Consider the following 18,465-nt stretch of genomic DNA (forward strand, 5'->3'; position numbering starts at 1 on the left):
ATCTCTTGCCTAAGGTGGGGAAATGGGAGGAGCTTAGCTCAATGTATAGCACAGGAAGGAGGGTGGAGGAGTTAACTGTATACAACTATTGTAGTGTCTACAGAAATTCAATTTTGCCTTGACTTCTTATCACTTTCTTCTGTACTTTGATTCTCCTAGTTCTAAGCCCCTCCCAGTCCTAGCAAGTGAGCTGTCACTCTGCATGTACTATCCGGCTTTGTGATCATAGCTTCCTCAGTCTCATTAAATCCATATATGTTGTTTTCTAGAAATTGATTGGAAATTCCTCCTCTGTTGCTGTCCCCTTCCCCATGTTTTCTTTGTATTTCCCAGTTTTTTTCTCTTTAATATTATTTTTAGGGGATTTTTAGGAGGTTGATTAGTTGAATAGTTTACTGACTCCATATGTTTAATACTTAATTTGACTTCATCTTGCATTCATTAATTTTAATATTATTGGAATGTAGTTTGCCTTCATATTTGAATAATAGATTGGCTGGCTGGGAAAGTCAAAAGATATTTTTTCTCAGAACTTAGAAGATACCATTCCATTATCCTCTTGTATTGAGTGTTACTAGTAAGATGTCTGATTTCAATCTGACACCTGGTTGTTTATAGGTAATTTTTGGTTAATTGACAGTCAACAAGATCTTGAGAACTTTCCCCCAACTTTATAGTAAGAAACTGTTCAAACAAATAGGAAAGTTGAAAGAATAGTATAGGGAATACCCATGTACTTTCCACCTACATGAGCATTTAGCCACATTTGTTTGGTATCCCCTCTCTACATGTGTGTATGCTCTTTTGCTTAACCATTTGAAAGTAAGTTGCAGCTATCATGGGATTTCACCTTTAATTATTCAGCATACTTCTCTAAAGAATAAGGACAATCTTCTAGGAGTCACAATCCTTTTATCATCTAGGAAAATTAATACTTACTATTTTATAACTAGATATTTTATATTTTCTTCTCTTCTACATTTTAGAGTTTTTCCTTGATGCTTTGATATTTTACTTCTGTGTGTATGGAAGTTGGAGCTTTCTATTTGATTTATTTTTAATCTACTCTGCTTGGCACTTAAGCAGTCTCATTCAATCTTACACTAAGCTTTTCAGTTCTCACACATTTTCTTCTTTTATTTTTTTAAATTTATTTTATGTACCATCCCCTCCCTTTGTTCTCTGTGCTGTCTTCCTCTGGAACTGCCTCTGAAACTTCTAGAGATGTACATGCTATGTCTCTTATCCTTTCTTCCATGATTTCTGTCAGTTGATTCCTTTGGAATTCATTTAGAGAGAATTGCTTAGCTTGATTTTTAGCTCACTAATTTGTCTTTTAGCTTTGTTCATTTTTCTGTTTATCCAATCTCTAGAGTATTCTTTTAAACTAATCAGTTTTTAATTGTGTAGATCTCTATTTGAATATTTGATGGATATAAAATCTTCCTGTACCTCTCTGGGGGGGAAGCTGGCTCCATTTATACATTTTCTAAAGTTAAATTTGGTTTGCTTTATTAATTCTATTACTTAGTAGTTTTCTCACAGATATATTGTGATTACTGGTTGTGTGCTTATCTTTAGTTGCATTTCTATGGACATAACATGTTTTACTGCAGTCTTCCTCTTTTGATTATAAGGAAGGGATGCAATGTGCTGGCAGATGGCGTGGCTAATAGCTAGTTTTCTTTTATGTGGTTTTTCCCGCCATTCTTGTTTTGCCAACACGGCACCAACCTGATTCTTAATAAAAGTCCTGATCACTCTTTTTTGTCAGGCACAGGTACTACTGCTGTGTGCTCAAATGTCATAAATCATCTCCATGAGTTGCTGGGGCTGGATCCCTAAGGAGTGTGTAGATGCCTCTCAGATAGAACATTTGTTATCTATCACTTCCTGACCCCCATTGGTTGAGGGTTCCTCAACAGGTTGCTAATACTCCTGAGCTTTTGGGCTGCAAATGTATTCATTCAAAGCAGTCTTTTATGTCCTGTGCTGCAACAATGAGAAGCCCTGAGCAGGGAGCATGCACACCTGAGGTGTTAGTCATGTTAGTATGTCATGAGACAAAATGTTCACAGAGTTGTTTGTCATAACATGGCTGAAATCAGGGGTGAGGCTAGGAAGGTGTAAGGCAGGCACAAGTGGCATCTGATAGGGGGAATGAGGTAGGAAATTTCAGGCAAAAGATGGTAGAGAGACTCCTTCCACAGTTAGGGTTCCTATGAGACATAAGAGAAGCTTAATAGAAGCAAAGACGGGTCCTGCTTGCTGTTACCTGCCTTTACAAAGATAATAACCTATCCAAATGAGCCTCAAGTGACAACAGTTCCTCACAGCACTTAAATCTGATTCAAAGGAATACATTTTAGACCAAGATTTTACAAACAATACCCAAAACTCTCTTCTAATTGTCATTTTTTTGGCATTACGTCCTTATTTCAGGATCTGTCCAATACTGTTAAAATTCATGACATGGCAGTGAGAAAGTGGGCCAGCATTAGGGGATAAGGAAGGAACTAGTAACACATGCTGTCTTCACCTATAGCAGGGACATCTGTCTTGGGACGTCTGTCATAGTTTCTTTTCTCCCACGAGTACTGAAGGATCTGGATTTTAGCAGACATCTCAGAAGAGGATTATAACTTCTCAATCATTATTAGATTCAGTGTATGCTGAAATTATGTGTCTATATATATATCCACTAGGGGAAATTATTCTCACAAAATGTTGGATAAACTTCTGCTGAATAGCTTCATTTTACAGAAAAAGAATAATAGAGGGGAGGTATGTAATTGAATCCTGGAGGACAAAAGGGTAAAAGATTATCAGAGGACATTTACCTCTAACTCCCACTGTTTATGGAAATCTTTCACAATCCAATTTCTACTGGATATACTCCTTATAAAGCTTCCATAAAAAAAAAAAAAAGGAAAAAGATATCATGTGAGTGAAAGCAACAAAGAGAGAAACAGTTTTAAGAGTGTTCAAAATACTATCCCTTGCATGTCGCTACAGTAGCAAGTTTGAGGTAGGGGTTTCTGACATTCATAGCTGAAGAGGTAGGCAAGAGTTAGATCATGAGGAAGTACCACAGTAAGTTGCCTAGGCATTCTGTAGGCAGTCACTGAAGGGTATTAAACATGAAAATGACGTGATCAGTCTTCATCTAAGAAGAGTGATTGGAAACTTTGTGGAAAATGAAAATGAAGGGACAAAACGAGTAACAGAGAGAGTATGTAGGCATCTTTTGCAAATCCAAGTGGGTTATGATAGCAGCCTGATGCCTAGCAATAGAAGTGTGGCTGGAGAAGAGAGTTCCAGTACCAGAATATTTAAGATACAATCCATGACTAAGTTAAGAGTGTGGTATAAAAAGTGAGGGGGTAGGGAGCTAAAAGATACACCAGATTTTAAGCTTGAGTTAGGGTGACCTCTTATATAGCCAGTGCATATTGGGTTATGGAAAAGTGCTTCAGGAAAGAGTATTGTGGGAAGAGATTACTTTTAGAAAATGCTGGATTTAGGTTTTCTCAAAAATTAATGATTGGGTCCAGCCAGCTACTGAAAATCTCAAGAAGGGGGAGGAAGTTGAGTTGGAAATATAGATTTGGAAGTCAAAAGCATACAGATGATAGTTTAAAATGATGGAAGACGAGTTAATTTTACATACTTTTTGTCTATGATTATGGCAGAGAACTGAGAAGAGAATCCAAAATTAAAGAACATGTGAAAGAAAGAGATTCAATCATAGAAATGGGGATAGAAATAAGAAAGTAGTGTGTCTTGGAGAACAAGGGCATAAACACATTTTAAAAAGAATAACATTAACAGTATTATATAAAATAGAGGGATCCAGTAAGATAGAAACTAAAAATGACTATTAAATTTGCTGACAATGTTATTATGGACCCCAACAAGAGCAACTTCAATGGAGTGCTGAGAGTAGGAGCCAGATTTCAGAAGATCTGGATGGCAAATACATTGCACATCTCACCCTTGAACTCAGGATCTGTGGATCACTAATTATGGTTCTTTTTTGGGGGAGGAGGGTTGGTAAAGGAGCAGGTAGAACAGAAGAGATCAAACATATAAGAGAGACAGTGGATAATTAAAGGAAGTGCATGAGGTCAAGGGCTGGGTGGTTGACTGTCACCTGAGTAGGGAGAACTTAGACCAGAGGAAAGAAGGTAAAAATGGATTGGTAGTAAATAAATTTGTAGCTAGGATGGAAAATTCAGAATGAGAAAAAAATTAAAAAGCACTCAAACCCTGAAAGCTTTGAGGATACTCTGAGTAGAAGGTAACATTGAGAAGATGTGTGAGGACAAGAAGATAGCTTGTGAATTTAATGGCAAAAGAAAAGTCATGGTTTATGCTGAGAAGAGTCATTGCATGGATCAGAAGGGAAAACTTAACATTAGCTAGAAGTGCAGATAGGAGGCACCAGTGGCTTGTGAAATCAGAGCCTAGAAGTCTGGTTTTATCAGTTTGCAGTGTTGTTCAATTTAGGTCTCAGTCCTCTAGATAGAGTAGGAGAAAAATTGGATTATTCCTTGTCTTTTATCTAAGGGTCAGGTAGTATGAAGAGTGGGTAGCAGGAGGATAGATTGTAGGTAAGCTGAGGGGCTGGTAAGAAGGTAGAGAAGATCAATCATGAGGTTCAGGGCATGTTGGAAAGCTACACAGTAGGGTGAGGCGAGATGAGGAACTGATGAGGGGGAGGTCTTGGGGGTTAAAGACAAGGAGATCCTCTGAGAAGAAGGTCAGGAGGTGGTGGTAAGCGTGTGGGATATTGGAATCTATGATTTCTAAGGCCTGAACACATTCTTCAGGCCAAAATTGGACAGACTGGTTTTGGGGCTTCAGGACAGAAGATGAAGACCCAAAGAATTACTTCTATCCCATGTAACTATCTCTTCATCAATGCCCCAGATCAATACTGGGGGAAACGCAGCACAGTGGGTTATCAATTTACAACTTTTCTGATTCCTGCCCCTTTTATCTTATCATTCAAGAGAAATCTGGTTAAAAGCAACCATTAATGGGAGCCTGGGAAGAGCTGACTATGCAGGAGAATGGGAAAGTTAATCTATTAGACATTCCCTCAATCACTAGTCAGACATAATGTGATTATGAGTGGTCTCTAGTGGGAACATCTGCAAGGTGGGGATATTGTACCACAGGAAATATATTATATACTTGTTTCAGTATATTTTAACAAAATGCTATGTGATGGAATAATCTGATACTAGGTGTAATGTTTAAAGATACGTCAAAGAGAGGATGACTTAGCCTAGAGGTTTTGAAACACTATGGAAAAAATGGAAATCTTGGGTTGTTCTCATTAACTATTGTGGATAACCACTGTATTTCCCAATCTGCAAAGTATGCAAATTGTAGAATATTCACCAAAAAAAGTTTTTGGAAAATGGCAGCAAGGAAGTAGCTAATCTAAATGATTTCTTTTCCAGAGCAGATTATTAGCATTTACCTTGGTTTTCCATTGTACCCTTAAATATTATCACCTACAATTCACATATGAACTAGAGTACACTATACTCCATTTCTCTTTTGGTTATAGATCTGTCATCTTTGAAAGCTTCATGAACTTTTTTCAACCTAAAAAGCATATGACCCTAGGATCCCGAAAGAGTAAAAATTACCTTAAGCATTCTTTTATTCTTGGATCACTTTATAACATTATTCAGATTTTCTGGCCTCTTTCTTCAGGGTTGTTGCTGGGACCTTTCTGGGGAAAATAAGGCTAAAGCTTAACAATGGGACAAGGTACATTGCCAGTCTAAACAACTTTTTAATATATCTTGGACTGAGCTGGTAAAGTTCAGTAATTAGCATCATAAACACATCATTTTCTTTGCTTTGCTGGTTTAGAGTGTTTATAAACTCTATGGGTATAAGTTTTTTAAAAAGTCCACCCTTGTACTTAAATTTTCTATCCCATCAGCAAAGTTTAGCTGAATTGGGCCTAAAATAAGGTATCCTCCAAATTACTGACACCAAACTCTGCCTCTCAATCAAGGGTGTATACATTTAGAAAAAAGATACTGTTTGACCAGTCAAATGTAAATGTTTAATAATTTAGAAACACAAGAGCACAGCTTGCTTTGATTTATTTTGCAACTTTCCAGCTCCAACCCAGCCTCAGGCAACTATGTAATAGAAGTTCCAGCCAAGTGCAACGTTCTTTTTTTTTTAAGAATAAGGGGAAAATAAAGATTAAAAATAAAAAAGGCAAATTGAAATCCTTCTCAGTCCTTAACCATCTCAGGATCACAGAAAAAGAACAGAGATGCGAAGTAGGGCATCATGAAGCTAAACCAATAGGGTGAGACAGGAACTGATTGGAAAGCTGGTGACAGATTTTCAGAAGCCTTCTGTGCGTATATGAGTTAACTCCACATACAGTAAATTCCTTTATTTCAGTTTTTCTAACTCCAAAATATTATACTTGCTCAATTTTTTCCTAGTCGCCAAAGGAGATCTTCCTTTACAGATCTTGTCCCACACTTCAAATTCACTGGGACTAAATCTGCCAACCAAACTCTCACCCCTAAAGATAACTTGATAATAGTTTGCATTCCAAAGAAGGGTGGACATTCAATGGAAGAGGCTATCCAATGTGTGTTTCCAAGATTCTCAACGCAGTGGGGTTTCTTCTTTGCAGAAGCCTATGGGATATTAATTCAGTGAGACAGAGTTCAGGGCATAGTGAGTACTGGTGCAGACACGTGATTTCTGAAGGAAAATCTTCTCAGACTAATTCACAAGGGAGAGGGAGCTCTAATGTTTCTCTTGTGGTTGTGTTGTGCTTTACTGCACTTTGTAATAAACGCTCTGGTCAAAAGACCCAAGTTCTGATGAAGTGGCACAAAACTGCTTGTCATCCCACAGCCTCAGAAAGGAGGTCTCTGTTTTTATTTTAAGCATACCATAACATGGGATCCCACCAGTCTTTGAGAACTGAAATATAACAGCACACAACTGTTGTTTGGATTGCCTGTAAACCACAAAAGAATAGCCACAATGCCAGCAACTTTCCTTCTCAGCTCCAGCCAAATGTTCTAAAAGCTGTATTCTGGAATTCTAATGTGGAATATCATTGACTTCAGGGGGGAAAGTAGTTTTAGAAGACAATGACTGATTAGTTCTAATGCAGCGTGTGGTAATAGAAAGTGCCTTAGATAGGAATTTTAGCTTTTTTTCCACCCTAGTAACTAACCCTGTAATTGAGGTCAAATCATTTGGAGCCCTTCATTCAACAGATGAGAAAATTAATGGTGATTGCAATGAGTTTCCTTATCTGTAAGTGAAAAAGTCAAAGTTTGAATTTCATGGTCTATAAGACCTTTCTAGAATTCTAAACTTTACTTTTTGCCTTAGGAGGAGTTGTATCACTGATGTAAAAAGTACTAGTTATTTAATACCCTCCATCTTAAAGAAATATGACCTGTCAGGAAATTATTCTTCTTAATTCCTAAGGAAATTAATCAATGTACTAATTTTTAAAAAATGATTTCCTTGGCTAATTACCTCCAGAACTGATTGACAAGAGGGGATATGCAGTTCTACTTCCTGGAGGATCTTAGAAATTAGGATACAAGTACTTCTCAGTTACAGTGGAATAGAGGGAATAAAGAAGCAGGACTCAAAATTTAGGCAATAGTTATTTATTACTTGTTGCCATTGCTGTTCACTAGAGTTCCCTCTCCTTTCCCCTGATGACCAGAGCAGAGATGGTGGCTTTAGGAAAATTTGAACCAAACCTTGGGGATAGGCAGCTTCTAGGTCAGTAGAAGGGAGCTGGGAAGCAGTAGAAGATGGTGCATGGTTTATTTCAACTGTGACTTTGGGTTATTTGTGAATTTCTCTCTGTTCAGATTAGTTGAGAGTTGAATATATGTCTATATTACTATATGTCCAGAACAAAATGGACAATTTACCAAGATCATTTCTGGTCTAATCATTTGATGATCCTCAAACCCATGCTCAGCATTTTCTTCATATTTACTCTTTATCTCATATCTGTACTTAAAGAAATATTTTCATGAGAAAGAACATTGGCATACAGTGGGATTATAAGAGAAAAATATTTTACTGAATTGGAAACATTTATTTATTTATTTATTTATTCATTTATTTTTAAAGATTTTATTTATTTATTTGACAGAGAGAGACACAGCGAGAGAGGGAACACAAGCAGGGGGAATGGGAGAGGGAGAAGCAGGCTTCCCGCGGAGCAGGGAGCCCGATGTGGGGCTCGATCCCAGGACCCTGGGATCATGACCTGAGCCGAAGGCAGACGCTTAATGACTGAGCCACCCAGGCGCCCCATGGAAACAGTATTTAAATATTATTTGTTGTTCCATTGCATGCTCCCCTAGCTCTTAGATGGTAAATAATAATCACATCAGTTATTTTTTACCAAGAAGGGATTTGGGGATCATCCACTTGGCACTGAACTGCTGAGGATGCTTCACATGGTCAGTCCACATCCAATCTCGGAAACCAAGGTGATTTAATCCATGCAGAGTAATTCTATGAACAATATAAAGATTTACAGGTATTAAGGTCACTGAATCCAAATGGACCATGCTTTTGTAACAAGGTCAGGTGTTGCCATAAAGGAATGTTGTTCTTCCTTGGATAAAAAAGGGGATGGTCATTGGGACAAAGATGGAGAGTAAGTTCTTTGACAATCGGGGTTGGTAAAGAAGGTAGGAGGGTAGAGTGGTAATTCTGGGCTTTTCTTTGCAGTGGTCACCAGCCACAGCACCTGCCTGGGACTCAGCAACAACCTGGGGCAGCAGGGACCCTACCTGGGTGGCTGTGTTCCCTGTGTTTCAATAGCGACACCGTGTGGCAGCAACTGTAAAAAGAATGGCCTCTGCCACTGAGGGAGCAGGTTTTCTGGTTCTTTCAGCATGGGTAAGTGTCCCTGGGAGTTTTGGAGGTCTCACAGGAAGGAGAACCCTGAAAGAGAAGGAAAAGAATGATTGTATCCAAATGGACCATGGCACTATCTGAAAGGGAGCCTTCACCTCCCTCCTTCAAAATGGAGAAGACAGAGGAGCACTCATCTACTGTCTGCCTTCAGGAATTATCTCCTCACTCAACAGGGAAAATCAGGATAACCAGTTTTAGGGCTCACCAAGATTCAGTGTGAATGGCAAAACAAACCAAACTACATGCCAAACAAATTACCACATAATTTCTCTATAGCAAGGGCCTTAGAGTAGAAGCTAAGAGCTTGGGCTTTGCCTCAGACTTACTGGACTTAAACGCACTTCTGCCACTTACTGTGTTTGACTTTGGAGAAGTTATGTAACTCTGGGCTACACCTTTCTTATCTGTAGAGTGGAAAGGAAACAACACACCTCACAGAATGATTTTGAGAATTTAATGCGTGAATCTACATCAAGTGCTTAACTGAGTACTGGACCCAGTCAACTGACATTTGCTGGATGCTATTCTTTTTTTTTTACCTTTTTATGCTGTTTTGCTGCTTACCTTGCTCTAAGCTTCCTTTACTTTCATTAATTCAGTATTTATTCCATAAGGTAGTAACCAGATCTTAATTTCTGTCTTATTTCTTCTCTCTTTTTTTTAAGATTTCATTTATTTGACAGAGAGAGAGAGAGAGCACAAGTAGTCAAAGTGGCAGGCAGAGGGAGAGGGAGAAGCAGGCCCCCTGCAGAGTAGGGAACCTGATGTGGGACTTGATCCCAGGACCCTGGGATCATGACCTGAACCAAAGGCAGACGCTTAACTGACTGAGTCACCCAGGTGCCCTTATTTCTTCTCTTATTTCTTCTCTTTTAACTTTACATCTATATTTCTGAAATACATTTCAGTATTAAATTATATTTTTCTTAGGTTTTGCTTTGTTTTGTTGAGTAAACAGCCATTGCTTGAGACTTTCTAGTGCAACTGTAATGTAAAGATCACACAGTTAAACAGCTATAGGGGCCAGATAGGACTATAAATGATTAAAGCAGACAAGATGAAAAAAATAAGCAGACCTCATGATTCTTAGTCTATTCTGCAAGCACCTGGTAGAGAGCTGGCTGTTGGCAGGTGGAGAAGCAAGAGACATAGTTTTAGAATGTGGAATTCCCTCATCTTAAACATAGACCAGTAATACAAATTTTTGAAAACATCATGGGCCAGTCAAAACACATTTGTGGGCCAGAGTCAGGCCATGTCAGTTTGCAACCTCCAAGTCATCTTCCTGGGTAAATACAGCTTTGGATGAGTGCCACCTAGTGGTGAGAATTATGATTAAGAGGCCGTAAGTAACTTACGTGCTGTTTATAGTTTATTATTATAATGCTCAGTATAAATGGTATTGGTGTCCTCTAATCTTTTCCTAAATAATTATCCATGAATGTTAGTGAGTCAGTTAGTTTCGGGAACCTCTTTTATCACAAGCTGTGATATGAAAGTGGCTGCATAAGCGCTGCCCCAGAACTGTTAACTCTAAGATCACTTATATTCCATCCTCTGCTTTTTGGGGATTCTATCCTTATAAACTCTGCTATCTGAAATCACTAGATTACGCCTTTGTCCGAATTTTTACTTTGTCTAGAACTTGTATGAGGTGGGAGTGAGGGAAAAGGAAAGAAATGATGGGTTAATGATGGGTAAGGGAGTAAAAACTCAGGCTATCTACCATTTTTGTCCAGTTCCCTTTCCTCTATTTTTACTGAATGCCTATTCCAGCTTCTGAGATTGATTTTTCTTATAAAACCATGATATTTTCATTTATTTCTTTGTATCTTAAAATATTCCTTCATATATCTATGAGGCCCATGATGATGACCTTTCAATAGACCAAAGGTCAGCAAACTATAGCCCTTGGGCCAAATATGGCCTGCCACATGTTTTTGTAAATAAAGTTTTATTAGAACATATGTATGCTTATTTGTTTACATAATGTCTATGATTGCTTTCTTACTACAATCACAAAGTTCAGTAGTTGTGACATACAGCCAAAAATATTTATCTGTCTCTTTACAGAAAAATTTTTCTGACTCCTGCAGTAGAATGTTTTTTGATTACTGAATGCATGGTATATATTTCACCATCCATTTACTTAGAATCTTTCTGCATACTCATATTATAAATGTGTCTCTTTTAAATAAAATGTTGCTTCATTTTATTTAATCCAAACTTAGTTTTTATTTAACTGTCAAATTCAATTAAACTGGCGTATTCATCATTTATTTTTGCCATCTTATTTTGTGATTTTTTATCTGTTTTTACTCTGTGCACCATTTTTCCCTCCTTCCAAGCTTTTAGTAGATTGTCTTATTTAACAACCCAATAATACTTTTAAAGCTTTTGTTATATTTCTCTTCTTAAACAGTCTTACATTTTAAACACACACATGTTACTTTGAAAGGTTGAATGTTAATCAATATTTTTATCCCTCACTCAAAAAGCACAAATTCTTAGAACACTTAAATGCCACATTCTCCAGATCTAACATTTCCTTATTTTAATTTTGACTTATTTTTATACTCTTCAAATAGGTTGTAAATAATAATTATAATAATATTCTATATAATAAATTCTTCTTTATATTTACTCCAATGTTTGTCAGTTCCTTTATTTACCACTGATTCTTGCTTTGAAGTTCTTCCTTTAGGTTGCATTTACTTTTCCTGGAAACACATCTCTTAAAAGATGTTTCGGTGAAGGTCTATCGTATGAAAAATTGGAGATCCAGGAGGGAAAAATAAAGGATAGGGAAGAAGTTATATTTCAAAAGATAATCTTTCAAGAATTTTATAAATCTGACCAAAGGTAGTAAGTAATATATTCAAGAAGTGTATAAAGTCCAAGCAAGGTAAATACAGTGAGAGCCACACTTTGACACATCAGAGTCAAACTGCTGAAAATGAAACTATCAGGAGTAGGCAAAGAAAAAAGATACATTACTTTTTAAACAGTAACAATATGATGGACAGCTGATTCCTTAACAGAAATGATGGAAGCCAGAAGACAATGTAATGACATATTTAATGATGAAAGAAATTGTTGTAGAAATTCCTACTAAATGAAAATATACTTTAAAAAAATTAAAAATGTACCTACCAAAGGGAAAAAAAAATAATTGCAAATGAAATAAAGAGTTTTCAAATGGACAAAAGCAGGATTTACCATCAGTAAATATTACAGTAAACACTACAGGGGATTCTTCAGACAGAAATAAAATGATCCCTGACAAAAAACCAAAAATGCGAGAAGGAAAATATGACTGGTATTGGAAAATGCATGTATAAATATAAAATAATATTTATAATAAAAATTAAATAGTAATATTTTGGGATTTTTACATATAGAGAATTAAATGCGTAATAACAAAATGTCAGAGGGTGTTAAAAGAAGTTTAAAAAATCATAACTTTTCTCATTGTTAAGTATAGTAAAAAGTATTAGATGATAATAAGTTAAGGTTTTGAAGGATGCATATTGTAATTTCTAGGGTAACTGTATGTACATATACATATATATACTATATATATAGATAAATAGAGATATATAGATATAAATATATAATGTAATTGTACCTATCTTTTTGTAAATGTATAACTATATATCTATATGTAAATATATTTAGATATAGCAAGCTACATAAAATATATACATATATTCATGTATTTACATATCTTACAAGTTAATAGAGGGAAAATTAGAATAATAAAATACTTGATCAGTGGAACATAAAACAAATTGCATAAATAGAAAACAAATAGTTGGTAGATATAAAAGCAATATTATCAATAATTGCATTATGAATGTACTAAATATTCAAATTAAAAAACAGATTTTCAGACTGAATAAGAAAACAACACAAAACTATATGCTACTTAAAAGATACAAGTTTTAAATGAAAGGATATAAAAAGATTGCAGCAGGTTAGAAAAAGGTATTCTATGTATATAGCTCTACTAATATCAGATAAAGTGGACTTTAGGGCCAAAAATATTATAGAGTCAACAAGAGACAGTTGATTTTGCTAAACGTGTAAATCTACCAGAAAGAAAGCACTTCAAAATCTGTATGTATCTGGTACCTAATCACTTTTGAACAAAAATTGGCATAATTTAAAGGAGAAAAGACAAATTCATAGGTACAAGTGGTGAACTTAAACATGCCTCTTTCAGTAGCTGATAGACCAACCTTAAAAAAATTAGTGAGCATATAAATATCTGAAAACATGATTAACGATAATGACTAATTGACATATGCAGAAAACTGCACCCAGCAATGACAGTATGCACATTCTTTTCAGGGCATATGGAACAATTGCCAAAATTGGTCATGTGCTGGGCCATAAAACAATTTCCAACAAAGGATTTAAATCATTCAGAGGATGTTCCCTTACCCCACTTTAGGTACTCCAGGAATCAATAATAAAAGGTCACTATAGAATATATAGTTACCCAAATATTTAGAAATTTAATAATATATTTCTAAATAATCTTGAGTAAAAGAAGAAATCAGAAGGAGACTGGACAGTATTTGGAACTAAATGTTAATGAAAATAACAAAATTTGTGAAATATAGATAAAGCTGAGTTTAGAGGAAAATATTTAGCTTTAAATATATAAATTAGAAAAGAAGGCTGACAACAAGCTATCTAAGTATCTATTTCAAGAATATACAAAATGAACAACAAATTAAACTCACTTTTATTTAATTAGAAAATAAATGTAAACTAGAAAATAGGAAATAAATAAACCAAAAATATGTTCTTTAAAAAGACTAACAAAGTTGATATGCTTTGGCAAGAGTAATCAAGAAAAAAAGAAGAGAAAGGCAGAACTTATCAATATCAATGATGAGAGTGAAAATGGTTTTATTTACCAAACAATATTTGTGTACCTATCTGTTCTTCAACTAACATTCCACTGTCTTGTTCTAGTTTTACAAGTTTTGAATAAAAGTAGAAAAAATTATCTCAACATGTTTTTTAAGACTGTTTTGACTATTTTTGAATCTTTGCATTTTCATAAATTTTAGAAACAGCTTGTAAAATTTTACAGAACAACCCTGGGGTATTGATTGGGTTTGTATGAATGTATGGATTGATTCTGGGAGAGATGACAAGTTTATAAAGTATTGAACTTTCCTATCCATATACTTCCATTTCGTTAGGTCTTATCTGTTTTTCTCTAAATAATATTTGTCTCTATAGAGATACTACATATCATTCAGACTATTTATTTTTAGGTATTTGATATTTTTAATTATATTTCAAATTGTATGTTTTGCAAAATTTTATCTTGTATTTCTTGTTGGTACAGTATATGGAAACAGTTTTTAAGCAGGGATGTGACATAATCACATTTGATATTTTGAAAAAACAGTTGACAATGTGGAGAGTATATATTTTTATTTTATTTTATTTTATTTATTTGACAGAGAGAGACATGGTGAGAGAGGGAACACAAGCAGGGGGAGTGGGAGAGGGAGAAGCAGGCTTCCCGTGGAGCAGGGAGCCCGATGTGGGGCTCGATCCCAGGACCCTGGGATCATGACCTGAGCCGAAGGCAGACGCTTAACGACTGAGCCACCCAGGCGCCCCTGGAAAATATATTAGAAGAGGAGCAAGCTTGTGGGGGGCCAAAAAATGCAGTAGGCTTCTGCATAACACACATGATGTAGTCCAAAATAAAATTGTGGCAATGCAAAAAAAATTAGTTAAAAGAGAGCTATTTCATAGCTTGTGTGACTATTGGACTTGAGCTGAGGGAGAGGAAAGAATTCATGATTGCTCTAACATCTGGAGGGATTATAGTATTATTCACAAAGGTGGAGGAAGAAACATTGGGGCTTGAATGAAGAAAGCCAGGCCTAAAACTGAAACTCACTGAGTTTAGAATGGAACATCTAGGTAAAGCTATCCAGGATTTTGTTGAATTTAACAGGGATATGAAGTTTAGGAAAGAGATCTTAGCTGACATTATTATGTAAGTGGTAGATACAGATAATCAACGTAATCAAGAGGTTACTTAAGAAGTGTGTAGGAAGAGAAGGAAACTGTCAGATGCAGAACCATAGATCTATCAATATTTAAGAGATACGCAGGTAAGTCAGAGCTTAGGCATAGGATAAAGGCATAAGATAAAGAAGTAGGAAGAAATTAAGAAAATAAAAATAAAGGCCAATGTAAAGGAAAGATCAGTGTCAAACACTGCAGAAATCTAGTTACAGAACAGTTGAAAGAAAATCTTTTGAATTTATCACAAAAATGTCATGATGACCTGGGAGGATATTTCTAGCATCTCAGAAGTGAAGGCTGGACAATGATTCTTAGTCTACTCTGCAAGCCACTATGAACAGTACTTTTAAAGGAACTTTGTTGTGAAAGGGAAGCGAAAGAAAAAATAAAAATCAGGGGAGGGAAGAGCCGGGGGGTATTTTTAATGAGTGAGAAGTAGTAAGCATGCATGCAAACAAAAAAAGAAAACCATAGTATAGCACTGGTTCTCAAAATTTAGCATGTGCAAATATATTGCCAAGGACACTCAGATAAAAGAGATTTCTGAGTTCTGCCTCATAGAGTTGCTGATTTAGTGAGTTTGAGGTGGAGCACTGGAATCTGTTTTTAACTAACTATGCCAGGTGAATGTGAGGTGTGGATTGGAAAGACCACAATTTTAGAAATACTTCGGTAAAGGGAAAGTAAACAAGAATAAAACTGATAAAACCTAGTGCATAGAGGTATGGGAGGGGGTGGGGTCTAGAGAATTAGGTGGTAGAAAAAGCATTATAAAGGAAGAATACACTTGTTTCTCTATGACAGGAGGGTAGGAGCAAGGTTTCCAATAGATGCACCTGTTTATAGTAAGCATACAAAGATGAGTGAGTTTTGTTCTGAAGTTTCTTTAATTCTCTTTAAAATAAGCAACAAAATCATTTATTAAAAACAATGGGCAAGGCTGAAGAGTAGAGACACGAGGAAATAATTTTAAAATGGCTATTTTCAGGGAATGGGGAAGAGATGGGATGGTCATGAACATGACCGCATTGCTGGACAACTAAGGCCCAGGTGAAATTAGATACTATAGATTTGCAGTAACCATGATCTATAAAGCTGTAATTTCTCCCCTTCTCCACCAGTCCTTATGTACTGGGTATTGAATGGCCCTTCTGTAAGGGGCTTCTTCTCCTTACACTGATGGTTTCCTTCTTGATCCAGAGGTATAGCTGCTGAGGGTGGCCTCCTCATCAAGGACACTTCCTGGACTTGGGCAGCTTCTCTATCAGTGGTGTGCTGGACCCCAGTGGGTGGCTTCTTGGCAAATCTAGTCAGTACCTGGGGGCGGGGTGGGATGCTCTTTTGAGTTTGTTTCTTTCTTGAGTTGTTTCCCATAGCCCAAGAGTGGTGGCTGTTCCTTACACTGCTTATTTCTTAGAGTTCTCTTTGTTCATCTTCATAGTTAATCCCCTGTTACTATGTTTTTATGTTAAAATTGCCCTGCCCACAGTAATCACTGGTGTAGTTTTACCTTCTTACTTCATCCTGAATGATTACACTAATTGAGAATGTTTCCTTCAAAAATAGCAATTTGAATAAGTTAAAATCTCACAGAAGGTTGAATAATGAGATAAATGATTTGAGGCAGGAAGTTTTGGTCAACTTTAACTACTTCTCCCTACACTCAGTGACAAATATTGGTTTATTTGAATATAAAGATGACCGATTCGCTACGAATGAAAGTAAAAGGAACTATTGAATGTCCACATAAGAGACCTGGAGAGCCATCATTGTGGCTAATAGTTTTGCAAAAGTACATTGTTATACGTGGATTTTCTTCCCATATTAACAGTGACAAAACATCTGCAGAAATTTGCCTCTTTCCAACTTGCTTGAAAGTTCACAGGATATATGAGATGTTTTGACAAATTATATTTAGCCAGATTGTTTTTATATGTTAATAAAATATAATTTTATGCTATGCCAGCTCCAAATCTACTCCCACTTGCCCTGCTTTGTGATACTGGGCTGGACCCTATAAACATTTCTCCTTGCCAGCTGGACGGTGTTAGGCCTTGTCAGGAGAGTGCCAGAGGGACACTGTAATAAGAAGGGGCTCCTTCTCATAATGGTGCTTTCACCACTTATTTTGAGGATAGTATTTATGACACATATAAAGCTCTACTTTTAAGGGGCACCTGGGTGGCTCGGTCGTTAAGCGTCTGCCTTCGGCTCAGGTCATGATCCCAGGGTCCTGGGGTGGAGCCCCACATCAGGCTCCCTGCTCAGTGGGGAGTCTGCTTCTCTCTCTTCCACTCCCCCTGCTTGTATTCCCTCTCTCGCTGTGTCTCTGCTAAATAAATAAAATCTTTAAAAAAAAAAAAAAGCTCTACTTTTAATACATGACTGCTATAGGAAAGAAATATTCTTATTTAAGGAAAAATCTGACTTAAATACTTGTTATTTTCTATCATTAGGAAAGCAAAAGCAGGGTTCATGCTTTGTTGATATGCATTATCAGCATTTTTCTGGCCATGGGTGAACACTTTATTCATGCAACAAACATAATTACTGATCTCTGAATAATATACACATCACCATTAGGTGCCAGAGATACAGAGGTGCATAAGTCGTGATCACTGCCCTTGAGAAAATCTAAAATCAAGCAATTACTTTTTTTCACATATTCTAGAAGTCACACTTTTCCCCACATTTTGACATTTAATATCTAAAATTGGTAGCCCTGAGCTATGCCAGCCACCTAGCCGATGACATCTTATCACTTATAGTTACTGAGGACCAGGATGCAGCTGGGAAATCATTGTCATTGCCTACACATGGGTGAACTTGGGCATAGCAATTCACCTGGTCATGTCAGTTATACAAATACACTACTAGTCAAAAGCCGGGTGGAAGGAGAGAAAAAAACAGACAGAATAGAATGTTCCTCAAAGGAACATGAAACAAGAAAGGTATTTCTCTGACCAGAAAGAGACTCCTCTAGGGTTTGTGGGTGGGACAGTGAAGTGGGGTACCTATCAAGTATGAAATTGATGGGTTAGAGGTCCTCCCTTACTGATCAAGCATGCTACTTTTTATTTAATTTTGTGGACATGCACTGGGAAAGCAAAAGGAAAAATCTCAATAATAAGTACAATGACTTTGTTGCTATGTCTCATGGCATGACTAAACAGCTGCAGCTCTGAACACCTTAGCCAACAAATATTAATTGCTCATTTAAAAAATAATGTGAGCTCGGGGCGCCTGGGTGGCTCAGTTGGTTAAGCGACTGCCTTCGGCTCAGGTCATGATCCTGGAGTCCCGGGATCGAGTCCCGCATCGGGCTCCCTGCTCGGCGGGGAGTCTGCTTCTCCCTCTGACCCTCCTCCCTCTCATGCTCTCTGTATCTCATTCTCTCTGTCTCAAATAAATGGATAAAATCTTTAAAAAAAAAAA

The 18,465-nt window shown here is 36.6% G+C and overlaps 1 protein-coding gene across 2 annotated transcripts in view; it reads left to right on the forward strand.

Moving 5' to 3' along the window:
- STARD3NL (STARD3 N-terminal like) overlaps positions 1 to 18,465 on the forward strand; it is a 66,168-nt gene that overhangs the window by 41,695 nt on the left and 6,008 nt on the right. The window lies entirely within an intron of this gene.

This window comes from Leptonychotes weddellii, chromosome 12 (assembly GCF_054177405.1).
Source record: "Leptonychotes weddellii isolate Sample4059 chromosome 12, ASM5417740v2, whole genome shotgun sequence".
Taxonomy (NCBI): Eukaryota; Metazoa; Chordata; class Mammalia; order Carnivora; family Phocidae; genus Leptonychotes; species Leptonychotes weddellii.